The following is a 14,854-nucleotide window of genomic DNA, read 5'->3' on the forward strand; positions in this document are numbered from 1 at the left end:
TGGGGGTTTGAATCTTGTTTTTGCCATGTGATAGCTGTGTGACCTTAGGCATATTTCACGGCCTGCAAGTAAAATAAGGATAAAACAGATCTTTCTTCATAGGAGTTATTTTAAGTATTCAATGAGGATATTAAAATACAGAACTTAGCACATGGTGACAAAGGATGTACTCAATAAAGTTGGCTTTTAGAACTATATTGTAGCTACCCTCACCTTTTTGGTTATTTCTGAGTTCCTTTGCATCTTTATGACGTCTTTGTATTCACTAGTTCCTCTGCTTACAATGAATTTTTTCTATGTTTATTGAAATTCTAGATATCTTCAAGATGTCACCTCCTTTACGAAACTAATCTTAGCTCTCCAAAACTGAATGCATCATTCTTTGCTTTGTGGCCCATAACCTTTGTGGCCCAAGGTTATCCCATTTCAGTATTCAACTCAATATATTTTATTTTATTTGTATTATTTTTTTTGAGATGGAGTCTCACTCTGTCACCCAGGCTGCAGTGCAGTGGTGCAATCTTGTCTCACTGCAACCTCTACCTTCCAGGTTCAAGCGTTTTTCCTGCCTCAGCCTCCTGAGTAGCTAGGATTACAGGCACACACCACCATACCTGACTAACTTTTCTATTTTTAGTAGAGATGACAGGGCGGGGTGGAGGTGTCTCACCATGTTGACCAAGCTGGTCTCAAACTCCTGACTTCAAATGATCTACCTGTCTCGGCCTCCCAAAGTGCTGGGATTATAGGAGTGAGTCATCGCATCCAGCTTCAACTCAATATATTTTAATTGAGTTAATATGGGATCTCCCCTACTGTGAATTCCATGAATTTAATTCTTCTGTACTTTGTCCAATGCCATGGAAGCACCTCGCAATTGGTAGAATTCAACACTGGGGGAGGATCTTAAAATAATGAATAAATATGACACAGTTGTATCTGCATTAGAGACCAATGGATTCTTTAATTAAGAAGCTGCTGAGATATTATAGTGGAGAGGAAAAATTAGTATGGAAATAGCATATTTATAGCAATATTAACTAAAAATAATAGTAAAGCTTTGTAACTACAAAAAGCTATATATTATGTATGTATGATGTTTAATATACATAACTTGATATATTATATGCTATAATATTCTATACTATCATTTAATATGAAACTTACATAGACTATATGTGTAGTTGTGGGTAAATACAGGTATGTAATTTTGGTATATATACACGGCTTATGTGGGTTTTGGTGGGGACATATATGTGGTGTTAGCTAAATTAACATAAGTCCAATGAGCTTTGTGAGCTGGCCAGTTTAAGCAAACAAATTCCATTTATATCAGAAACCATTTCCTCTAGATTGACTGGAAAAAAGAAATGAATTTCCTTAAATAAACATGGTTTACAAGCTTTGTGGTCATCACTTACTTTGTGGTTAAAGTTTACATCAATAGAAGATTAAACAGTACCTCTGTGCTCACACGGTTGGGTATCTTAGGGATTTTTATAGTTACATATTTAAATATGTTGGAGAACTTCATAGTTGTATTGTTGGACGTATGGAAACCTCTTGCTTTTTCTCATTAGTTTGTGAAGTCAAGAGACAGAGTTACTGTAAATTTAAACTTGAATAAATCCTTTGCTCTACTTTTCTCCTGAGAGGCTTCTTTTTTTTTAAATGTCCTTTTGTAGAGGAAAAATGTAAACATTCTCCAAACTCTACTTTTGTATCTTACCATGAAGAATAATAATTAGCTAATTAATTTCCATTTCTGCAATATGTTTAGGTCAACAAGATTACTTCTAAGGGTTTCTCATCAAATACCCCTGTGTACTTTAGGTTTTTATACTTTCAGCAGGGCTGATTCAAAGTTTTCTAATTCATAATTTAAAAAAAATTTTTTTCCAAGAGTCACATTGTGATCTCCTTTATACTGATGTTTATTATCACATTGTACTCTCCTTTATACTGACTTTTTTTGAGATGGTGTCTCACTATGATGCCCAGGTTGGCCTGGAAGTCCTGATCTCAAGCTATTCTCCCACTTCCGTCCCCCAACTAGCTGGGAACACATGGACACAGGGACACACGAAGGGGAACATCACACACTGGGTCATGTCGGGGAGTGGGGTCTAGAGGAGGGATAGCAGAGAGTTGGGGAATTGGGGAGGGATAGCATTAGGAAAAATATCAAATGTAGATGGCGGGGTGATGGATGCAGCAAACCACCATGGCACATGTATACCTTTGTAACAGACCTGCATGTTCTGCACATGTACCCCAGAACTTAAAGTATAATAAAATAAATGAATAAAGTAGATAAAACATAGGTAAAAACATATTAAGCAATTTGTCTGAGGTAATAGAGGTGATAAAGGTAAGGCAAGAAGCTGATCTCAAGTCAAAATGTAAAGGCCTATGTTTTTCTGATTCCCCTGTTATTTTGGTTCTATGAGAGAATGCTAAAGAAATCATAACTTTTCCCCAACTCTCCGTCTGGGAGTGAGAAATCTCAAACACTAAGCATATGAATTTGTGAGCAAAGATTTACACATAAATGTATATATTCACATTTATGGGAATATATGGTCTGTACTTAAGCCATAAACTACATTTAAAATTTATACTTGAAACATGATGATATTTTAAAATTCTAGTAAAGCAGACACACACTTCTATTTATTTTTCCATTTATATTTATATATTTTCTGGTCCTTTTACTATTTTATCAAGATACTTGAAAGCAGGGATACTTAATCAAAAGCTGGTTTACGAATGGATTATAAATGGTTTATGAATGGATTACAGGAACATTTGCACTGCTGGATTTTTATGTAAAAGACAATATGTAAAGGATATTCACTGTGCATTTTTCTGAGAAGTCAGATAGCTTTTATCAGACTCACAAGGAATGCATGAACTAAACAAATTAAAAAGCAATTAAGGTCTTTATAGCCTCTATACATAGAAAGTTCTATTTTTTTTTCTACTTTTTATTTCCAGCTGGACTAATAATGTCTTGTAAAAGTTTAGCTCACTGATTTCTCCCTTCAAGCCCCCAGTGAAGTAGGAGACGATGTTATCTATTTAGCATAGGCTGGAGATCATAGGATGTGAACAGAGTCAAAAAGAGTCAAGAAGGCTGCTTTAGGGAATTGGACATAATTTGGTGTCATTTATTTATTGCAGCTAAAAGGCTCTTCAAAATAAGCATAATCTGTGCTTCAGCTACATTTGTTTCTTCCAGATTCTAATATTCTTCCACATCATTCGTTTCTTGGTTTACCCTTTACATTTTAGATAAACATTCCACAGTGAGACCTTCCTGATTCCAAACCTGAATTAAGTAAGTACTATTATCCTCTCTCATGTACTTTTTATTTAGAAAATGTAACATAATTCTTGACTATTTAAATGTGCTTGTCTAATATCTGATTTTTTTTAAAGAAGATAAAGCCCAGAGAAGACAAACTCTCTTTTGCTTTTTATTTATAGTGTCTGATCCATTCTGTGGCACATGATAGTCAAATGCTCAATTAAGCCTTTGCAAGTGACAATATATCGAAGGAATTAGTATGAAGTGACCCCCAAATGTTGGTCACAGAGCAGCCATGAATATCTCTGAAAGCAATGTTCCACAAGCCAAAATTAAGGTATAATCTCTACAAAAGTGTTTTTGAAAAGTTGTGCTTTATAATATCACGTGTCATGTAAATATGTATGATCATTACGTATCAATAACAGAAGTGTGTGCTTTACTATTTTCTTTAGGTTGTGCTAAAACATAATACCAAATATCCTGAAATTTATTTGACTTTAAAGCTAAATAAATTGGTCTTAATACACTAAATTCATAAGTGAACATTTTCTTCTAGTAGACAATTATAGAAAAAAATTCCCTTTTCCTGAAGAAATTGCTCCTCTTGGATAATAAGAATTTTAGAATTGGTCTTATTTTCCATTTTCTTTGGCTTCTAGGGGTCCCAGAATAACATACAAATCAATTATTTATCTTCTTATCCAACACCCTTAATCCAAGCAACTGATCTCTTTTTCTTTGATTACATTACTTTCAATACATTCTCAAAACCTCACCATTAAAGAACAATTTGACACATGAATGTGATCAAGACACCCTTTGCTTACAATTCTTCAACAGTATACTACTGGTTTTAAGACAGATATTCAAACTCAGAATGTTTACCACAGGCTACAAGACCTCGCATGAAGTGGTTTTTGTGTAGTTTCGCCTCCTCTAGTAGTACTGTAATTTTCTATTTCATTTTATTTGAGGTGGAGTCTCACTCTGTTGCCCAGTCTGAAGTGCAATGGTGCAATCTCAGCTCACTGCAACCTCCACCTCCTGGGTTCAAGTGATTCTTCAGCCTCAACCTCCCAAGTAGCTAGGATTACAGGCCCACACCACCACACCGGGCCAATTTTTGTGTTTTCAGTAGAGACGGGGTTTGCCATGTTGGTCAAGCTGTTCTTGAACTCCTGGCCTCAGGTGATCCACCCACCTCACCTCCCAAAGTGTTGAGATTACAGGTGTGAGCCACCACAACCGGCCTGTAATTTTCTTCTTGGTTACCCTGGCCTTTCTGTTCCCTCCCACAATAGGAGCTTTGCATAAACTCTTTACTCCAATAGAATAGGCTTCCTTCATCTCCCTTAGCTAACTCCTATTTATCTTTTAGATCCCAACCCCAGAGTCGTTGCCTAATATATACGCACCATGACATCACTATCTGCACGAGACATCCTTATGATATTCTCTTTAGGAAAAGAGATAATGTAAATATTACTTTAAATTGTAAATATCAATATTTCTCTGTCTGAGTGTACCTCTTCCCCATTGACAGTAAGTTTCACAAGGCGAGAAACATGCTTTCAGTTTTTGTCTTGTTGTTGTTTTGTTTTCTCATCATACTCCAGCAACTAGTGACTTTTATGTACTGTTTTTAATTAAAATTGGAATGAGCGAACTAAAACATCAGGCCTTAAATCTGCATACATATTTGGCTCCAGTCAATTGTATGTGTGTGTGTGTGTATATACATATATATATATACATATATTTTTCCTCATTTTCATTAATTTGGTTACACATTTTATTATTAGAAAATGTCTCTAAATCATTGTGGAAGACAGTAGACAAAACTAGACAAAGTAATTAGTACGATCTTGGAATTCATGTATTATAAAAGGCTGGTTCAGACTGTTTTACTCAATTGTAACATGTTTTGATTTAAATGGTGTAAAACAGGAAAAATTATCTAGAACCAAACCTTCATTGCATGTTGGCTATGGAAAGGTGAAAATAATAACTAAGACATAATCAGCTATCCCATAATCTTGATTAGTTTTCAGATTTGATTATATTGTATTGATATGAAATAAAGCACTGAATATTTTAATAAAATCAATGAAACTTCAATATACTTTACAATAGATTTTAAATACTATGTTGATTTTTTATGAAAGTTCAGAACATTAAAAGACTAATGCAACATAAAGTTGCCATGAGTTTATACGCACCTTAAAAGAAATGTTTGCAGATTCTGATTGCCTGATGCTAGGTTGCTTTTGTGACATAAATATTGAAAATGCATTAAATTATTTTTTTTCTGCAGTACAACCCTCACATTCAGATTTAATTGTAATCTTAACCATCATTTGCTCATAGAAGGATTAATCATATGACTTTTTGTTTACACATAATCACCTATAGAAAGCAGTTATCATTCTGTTCATTTCTTTATTCATTCAACAAGACTGACTTTAATGCTACTCTATGCCAGGCTCTGAGTAAGTTGTGGTAGATACTAATATACACTTAAGTTCTGCCATCAGTTAACTTACAGTCTTTTGAGAAAGACAAGGCAAAATAGTTTCAGCATGACTTGACAAATCTCAAGATAGAAAAGCAAGAGAAACATAGAAAGAGGGATCTAAATTAGGCTAGAAGAAATAGAAAGGAGTAGATATAGGGTGGAAGGGTGTCCCACACACAGAAATATCCATGTGCTATGTAAAATTGCAGAATATATTTAGGAAAGAGCAAGAAGGCCAGGCACAGTGGCTCACGCCTGTAATCCCAACACTTTGGGAGGCCAAGGCAGGTGAATCACTTGAGGTCAGGAGTTTCAGACCAGCCTCGCCAAAATGGTGAAACCCTGTCTCTACTAAAAATACAAAAAAATTAGCCAGGCATGGTGGTGGTCGCCTCTAATCCCAGCTACTCAGGAGGCTCAGGATGGAGAATCACTTGAACCCAGGAGGTCTAAGTTGCAGTGAGCTGAGATTGCACCATTGCACTTCAGCTTGGGTGACAGAGCAAGACTAAGAAAGAAAGAAAGAAAAAAAGAAGAAGAAAAAGAAAGAAAGAAAAAGAAAGAAAGAAAGAAGGGACGGAGGGAGGGAAGGAACAAAGGAACGAAGGAAGGAACAAAGGAAGGAATGAAAGAAAAGAAGGAAAGAAGGGAAGAAGGAAAGAAAGGAAGGAAGGAAGGGCAAGAAATTTTGTGTAGTTGAAATGAAGGGCATTTAGACATAAACAAGACAAATTTTAGGTTAAAGAGGTAGCCAAGGCCGAGCGCTGTGGGTCATGCCTGTAATCCCAGCACTTTGGGAGGCTGAGGCATGCAGATCACGAGGTCAAGAGATTGAGACCATCCTGGCCAACATGGTGAAACCCTGTCTCTACTAAAAATACAACAATTAGCCAGGTGTGGTGGTGCACACCTGTAATCCCAGCTACTCAGGAGGCTGAGGCAGGAAGATCACGTGAACTCGGGAGGTGAAGGCTGCAGTGAGCTGAGATGGCACCACTGCACTCCAGCCTCATGACAGAGCAAGATCTCATTTCAAAAAACAAAAACAAACAAAAAACAAAGAGGTGGCCAAGGTTTTTAAATTGTGAAAATATTTAAAAGGAAAATATCATAATCTAATTTTGTATTCTTTATTACAAAAATAAATTTGGTTTTAAAGATCAATAAACTACATATTTAATACAAAGCAGTATATACAATATGCATGTAATTACCTTTTGCTATTTCAAGCTTTGCTCTGTATACAAATATATCAATACACAGTTATAATTTTTAAAATATATAAAATCTTAATGTGTGCCACACACATGCGACAATGTTTTGAATATTTAAACAAAAGCAAACGACTTGCTAAATTGCAAACATGTACATATGGAAAATGGATATATTTGCTCATGCAACTGCTTTTTAAAATTCCATTACTTCTGCCAAATCAAGCAACACTCACACGGGTGTTATGAGTACAGAGAAATAGTGAACAACATAAATGTTAGCATTCATAGATCAATCAGCCTTTTATAGGAATGCAATTTTTCATATACAATTCATTCACCATACTAAAACAATCATTTTATGTCTCTTATTATGGTTTTATTAGACAAGCAGAACAATTTCAAGGGAACCTAAAAGTAGACTATCAATATTAGTCATTGTTCATGTTGTGTTTACAGGAAGTTCACTAATTTACATTCAATTTATATCAAGAATCAAGAGTGGAAGTGCAATGAAGTGCAAACTTTCTTTTTAATTCTTTTGCCTCTAGTGTAAGAACTCATGTATCAGTAGCTTTGGGGGCTATTTGCACTACTTCTAAAACATAAAGCTGTCATATTTTAAATTTGCCTCATTTCAGAAGTTTTGTCTTCTTATATTAAAAGGAGCATGCTTGATATGAGTAACAGTATCAGCTTCTGCACTCAATGTTTTCTAAGCCATCTTAAAATGCATACAAATTGTTAGAAATCAATCACGATTTATTTATCTAATATATTTACATGATATCCAAAAGAGAAGACAGGATAGATAATGGAAATCTAATATAAATCTGTAAGCTATTTTAGCAACTTCAAGTTTATGGTGTCCCTTAAGAGTACTAATTCAAACACAACTTCTTCCAGAATTTTTGAGTGATGTAAAATAAAGAGATGATTAAAAAATCTCTTTGTGAATGCATATTTTAATCTATTCTCTGACTCTGGAGATTTTAGGTGAACTAAAATTGTGTTTCTAAATAATGTTTCTGTAATACATATTTTTAAATCTATAAGTTAAAATGTTTCAAAGAGATCATATGATCTGTTTGAAGCCATGTTATATTTTGGGCACAATATTTTATTTTTTGAGACCGAGTTGTGCTTTTGCCACCCAGGCTATAGCGTAATGGCAGAATCTCGGCTCACTGCAACCTCTGCCTCCTAGATTCAAGGATTATCCTGCCTCAGCCTCCCAAAGTAGCTGGGATTACAAGCATGAACCACCACACCTGGCTAATTGTATTTTTAGTAGAGATGAGGTTTCACCATATGAGCCAGGTTGGTCTTGAACTCCTGGTCTCAAGCGATCCACTTGCCCCAGCACTTTAGTCTCAAGCGATCCACTTGCCACAGGCTCCCAAAGTGCTGGGATTACAGGCGTGAGCCACCATGCCTAGCCAAGTGAACAGTATTTCTTTAGGTAAAAGGGAAACTTAACAACAAACCACATAACCACACAAACTGCAAGCACATATATATTCCTTCTGAGCTGCCTTAGCAAAGGGCATCTGGGAATATCAAACAGAATGATTCATAAGTAAATTACAATGTCTAGAATTTTCAAATTTTCACTATCATAAGAATTAACAAGTGTGTGTTTTACCAACAGAGCCAAAATTACAAGAAATTATCTAGTTTGGTCTCAGCATAGTTTTGTTTGCTATAAGGATCCTCCAGAATGTAAAAAATAATATCTGATCTCGAGAATCTTAAACAGCTGAGAGAATGAGCTGGATCTGAATAAAACACATAAACTATGATTCTTAGATTTTTATCACCTCAGAGATATGCTAGGAAAAGACAGTATTTTTTAAGAATCCCTTTAAAAACTTTCCTTACGCAATAATGCAAGCATTCTATACTGCTCCAGTTAGAAGCAGAAAAAAATAATAAAGTTCTATATAACCAATCCCTGGTTTAAAGTGGTGAAACAATCTCAAATAGATCCAATCCCATTTCATTACCAAACATCTAAAAGTTTATGCTCTGGGTTTACCATCTTTGATATCTCCTCCCCAATACCTGTGTGAGGGATATGGAAATGCCTTGGTTATTCAGATGTTACCATAGAACTAATACTATGACAGTGATTGGAGAAATTTACATTGGGGTGGTAATTAGCTATTAAGTATTTAAAATTTTTATATTGTCGCCTTTATTGTCTTTTAACCAAATGTGTCCAAAAGAGTATCTATATGTGAATATATGTTTTTTGTTTGTTTGTTTTGTTTTGAGATGGAGTCTCACTCTGAAGCCCAGGCTGGAGGGCAGTGTGCAATCTGGTCTCACTGCAACCTCTGCCTCCCAGGCTCAAGTGGCTCTCCTGCCTCAGCCTCCCAAGTAGCTGAGATTACAGGCATGTGCCACCACGCCCGGCTAATGTCTATATTTTTAGTAGAGAGGGAGTTTCATCATGTTGGCCAGGCTGATCTCAAACTCCTGACCTCAGGTAATCTGTCCACTCAGACTCCCAAAGTGTTGGGATTACAGGCGTGAGCCACCATTCCCGGTCCCACTAGTAACATTTTAAGGGCTCAATAGTCACATATGGCTATTGGCTACTATATTGGTCATGATAGATACAGAACATTTCTATTGCAGAAAGTTCTATTGGACAGCACCGTTTGAGCAATATAACTTTTTATTGTCACTAAGAGGAACTTACCTAGTTATTTACTCTGGCATGCTAGTATGATTTTACCTGTAACATAATACAGCTTATTTGGACTGTAACACATAATTGCATCTTTCACAGATAGGACAGAATATATGTTTTTGTTCTGTACAAAAAGATTAATCCCAGTTTAGTGGAAGAGAAAACTAAGCCTCAACATCTATAATAACTTTTTAAATATCACAAGAATATTGACAAAGCCATTAAAATTGCTGTTGTCTGCATTGTATATAAATATACTGGATCATATTGGTTAATATGGGATTTGGAATCAGATATAACTATATTTGAATCTTAGTGTACACTATCTGCTGGTGGTATACCTAGGAGCAAGTTGCTAACTTTCTTTTATGTATAGTTTTTCATGGTACAAAACTATTCTGCTCGAACGTGCCTGCTGTCATTGGATGTGGTATAAAAAATGTGAGAAACTTAGTATAACCACAACCTAGGGCAAATCCAAGCCCTTCTCTTAAGTAGCATGGCACTACACACATATAACTTGAGTGCTTGAGTGTTTTTCAAAGGTATGTGAAGACTGTATCCTCTTTAGTGCTCCTTCCCTGTAAGAGCGCAAGTTGTAAGTGGCTGTATTTCTTTTTCAAAGGTTACAGCTCGGATTGAGTGGCCTCTCCTACAGCTATTCTATTTCCAGGATCTAGTATTTGCTCCCTCACATTTTACCTTTTTTAGGCTTAGTTGTTGTAGGCAATGCCTTTCTCTTTTCCCCAGAGCCAGGAGCCATCTGTATCATGATATTTATTAGTTTCCCTTACCCCATCCACAACTTTGAATATTGCTTCTTATTACCTCTCATAATTTACCTGATTCAACATACTGTGTGTTTCTTGCTGATTCCTGATAGATAAGTAAACAGAGATGATGATATATGTGTCATTAATTAAGGATTTATGACTCCATATGAGTTAATGGAAGTCCAAAATATGACTTAAAATTCACAAATTTTTTATGAACTTGTGATTGTTCCATATCTATCTAGAAACATACATCTAGAATAGTTTTCATTTTATGTCAAAATTAAGATGTTTAGTATATAGTGTCATTAATTCTTTATCTTGCCTATTAAAGGCAAAACAGAATTTTTAAATTATTTCTTCAAACAGAATTTCCTTTCACAAAGGCAATGTATACTGTAAAGATTCTTTACTTTTTTTACAACCAAGGAAAATCGACATAGTTTACACACCTATTGATTAGTCATGTCAACTAGAGAACAAAAAATTTCAAACAGATTAATGGACAAGAATGTTAATTACAATGATATATTTTAAAAAGCCAAAATTACATCATAGCTCTAATGTAATAGCTCTAATGTGCAATGGAAGTAGATAAAGAATGAACTATCTATAGGTAATATTTTTAAAAATATATAGAAACCATTAAGGCATTGTTGACCCAAGGAAACGGGAAGAGATTCTGGCTCAATCCAAACAGCTGCTGGTTTTAAATGACTGAAATATTCTTACAATGGGCATACCAACTCAGTATCAGTTCTACAGCAAAACCATATGACAGAATATTACGGAGCAATGTAAATAATTATTAAATTTTACAATGCAAAGTTAGACACCAAAAAAAAAAAAAATTGAACCTTATAAAAGAAAAAAAAAAAAACCTGTTTAGAGAAAAGCTGTGGGTGCCCTTTCCTGTTTTAAAATTATGCTTTTAAAATTTCTTTAAATATTATGTATTTCTTTGCTAAAGATGAAAATCATGAGGCCTGGTGCGGTGGTTCATGCCTGTAATCTCAGCACTTTGGGAGGCCAAGGCGGGTGGATCATCTGAGATCAGAAGTTCAGGACCAGCCTGGCCAACATGGCAAAACCCCATCTCTACTAATAATATAAAATTAGCCAAGCATGATGGTTTATGCCTGTAATCCCAGTTACTCGGGAAGCTGAGGCAAAAGAATCACTTGAACCCAAGAGGCGGGTGTTGCAGTGAGCCAAGACCACACAATTGCATTCCAGCCTGGGCAACAAAAGCAAAACTCCATCTCAAAAAAAAAAAAAAAAAAAAGCAAAAAATGAAAACCATGAGTCATAAATGAAAATCAATAACTCAGAGTTTATTAATGGAATTATATGTGTGTCAACTACAAAATTTAACTAAATTATAATTTAAAATTCATAAATTTGGATAGAATATCTCAGAAATCTACCCCTACCAACTTTTTCATGTTAATGTCACCTCTTCTAACATCTCATCAGCTCCTAGGAAATGCCTGGGTTTTAAAAAGCAATTATAACCTATGGATAGGATGTTCCCTGTGTGGCCACTAGGAAGCAGCTGGAAGAGAAAGACGTATAGAATATTCTGTAGCCATGTCACCACAGTGGAGCCAGAAGAACAGTTAGTGAGGATAATTTAGCACAGCATTTGAAATTCTTACATTAAATGTAGTTTGTTGGCAATTATAGGGTTTGTTTGTTTACTTGGTTTTACATATGAATACAAATGCATTCCTAAGCATATTGAAGAGGTAATTGTATTGCTAATGTCCTAATAAAGCTAGGAAAATACAGTTTTTGGATCAGATCTAAATGTAAGTCTAGATTCTGCTACCTAGGGACTGTAAAATCTTGTGTAAATTACTTACAAATCTCTCTGAAATGGATGTAAAAAAATCACCTCAGGCCAGGCATGGTGGCTCAGGCCAATAATCCCAGCACTTTGGGATGAGGAGGCGGGTGGATCACCTGAGAGCAGGAGGCTAACATATACTGAAAACCTGTCTCTACTAAAAAATACAAATCTTAGTTGGGTGTGGTGACACATGCCTCTAGTCCCAGCTGCCTGGGAAGCTGAGGCAGGAGAATCGCTTGAACCCAGGAGGTCTAGAGGCTGCAGTGAACTGAGATCATGCCACCACACTCCAGCCTGGGTTGCAGTGAACAGAGATCACGCCACTGCACTCACTCCAGCCTGGGCGACAGAGCAAGACTTCGTCTCTTAAAAAAAAAAGAAAGAAAGAAAGAAAAGAAAGAAAGAAAAAGAAAAACTACTTCAAATGGCTTTTGGGAAGAACTAATGTTATATAGTGTGTGTTGAATGCATGGTGTCTGACATTGCATAATCAATAAACGTTTATTCCCTTTTCTAAATGGAGGAAGTAAATAATATGATAAATTACTTTTTTTCTTTTTATTATTTTCAGAAGCTAGATTTTTTCTCTCTATATCAGTAAGCTTGTTTATTTTTAAAATGGCTCCAGGCAATTGAAGACATTTTAGATAACAGAAGTTTATCTTTCCATTCTCTTGATACTCAAATTCTTTCTCCTTTGATTAAACTTTCAAAGAAGCTTTTCAATGTTTATTCCAAAGGATTTCAAGATGTTATAAGATGTCTTGAAATCCTTATAAGTTCAAAGACATCATAAGTTCAAATTAAAGTTTGAACTCAAATCCAAACTTCCTAAACTTCTCTAAGACAGTAAAATAACCATTGTTCTCTAGATTCACGAGACTTCATAGACTAAGTGTGACATTTTATTTATTTCAGGTTTGTTGTTTGCCATAATAGACATTCTTCCCTTTGAAATAAAATATTTCCTCTATTTATTCCTTGACATAACTCTAAAATGTATTTACTAAACAATCATCTTTTAAATATAATTTTGGAAAAGATGGTTTTTCAATAGTGTATTATTAATTTTTTTCTACATAAGAAACTCTCAAAGAGGAGATATTATCCCAGAAGCCTGTTATTTTTTAAAAATATATTCTGCTTTAAAAACTCAGATGTTACAGTTCACTGAACATAATGTATTGGATTTCTGTGAATTAAAGACAATGTTATTTGACAAAATTCTAATTAACTGCTTGTACAGTTAAAATTTTTTTCTTCAAATTTTTTCATCAAATAACCTCTCAAACATTTTCTCATCAAATAACTTCTTAGAAATTGAGGTTTTATTTTATAGAAAACAGTGTTACATTAATGCTAGGATTAAAATCTTCCTAAAGTGGGAGGATAAATAATAATAAGGTATTTCTGTGAATGCCTTATTCATTCAACTAAAATGCGTCCATGTGTTATCATGTGTTACCATGCTTGGTATATTAGTTCATATCCAAAGTACATTCAGTCTTCTAAGAGCTTACTAAATACATGATAATACATATGAAATCATAAATGAATCAGTGGGCATTCTACATTTTACATTTTATGTATATAAATGCTCAAGCATTTAGTTGTTAAGTGAACCTTTTTCATTGGCAAGAGAAACTTACTTGATGTTTAATTGGTTCAAACTGCAACTCATGTATATACTTAAACCTGCAAATGGCAAGTGGTATGGAAGCATATAAATGAACTAAAGTATGATTCATTTCCTGTAATAAGGAATAGTCTTATCTCTTTTTTTTTTAAGATGGGGTTTCACCATGATGGCCAGGTTGGTCTTGAATTCCTGACCGCAGGTGATCCACCCACCTCAGCCTCCCAAAGTGCTAGGATTACAGGCGTGAGCCACCGTGTCCACCTCATAGTCTCATCTCTTTACTGAAGACTACTGTCAAATTGTGTGGGTGGAGAGATGAAAAAATCAGAGTTCTATTTGAATGGACAGAGGAATGAGCCTATCTGGTAGGTGATTAAGGTATCTGTTACAACTTGATACACAACAATAAATCCAGTAATAGTAATTGGTAAGACATTCTTCTAACATCATATTAAATATGTCCAGAATTCCTATAAATTCTGTATATTAAGTTAATTTCTTTTGAAAATTAACTTTTAGTTTTAGATTATTTTGATGTGTTTCCATAATTGACTCATTAGAAAAGCATACTTACCTATGCCTTGCATTTTTTGAGCTATAATTTGTAAAAATAACTGTAAACTCAGAAATGTATGGAATCACTAAAAAATTATAGAAAACGGGATCTCATAGTTATATCTTTGTAACTCATGCACATTAAAAGCAATGCCAAATAAAAGTAATGAAAAATCTAGCATAATAACTCATTATTTATTTAAATATATTTTTCCTACGAACAGAATGATAATACAAATTTAAGTGATCTAAAAATATAATTAAGTCCTCAGGGGACCAATATAAGTGAGAGTAATTT

General features: G+C 34.7%; 1 protein-coding gene across 10 annotated transcripts in view; it reads right to left on the bottom strand.

Moving 5' to 3' along the window:
* The window catches only part of DMD (dystrophin), a 2,654,855-nt gene that overhangs the window by 2,027,753 nt on the left and 612,248 nt on the right, over positions 1-14,854 (bottom strand). The window lies entirely within an intron of this gene.

This window comes from Saimiri boliviensis, chromosome X (assembly GCF_048565385.1).
Source record: "Saimiri boliviensis isolate mSaiBol1 chromosome X, mSaiBol1.pri, whole genome shotgun sequence".
In the NCBI taxonomy this organism is placed as follows: domain Eukaryota; kingdom Metazoa; phylum Chordata; class Mammalia; order Primates; family Cebidae; genus Saimiri; species Saimiri boliviensis.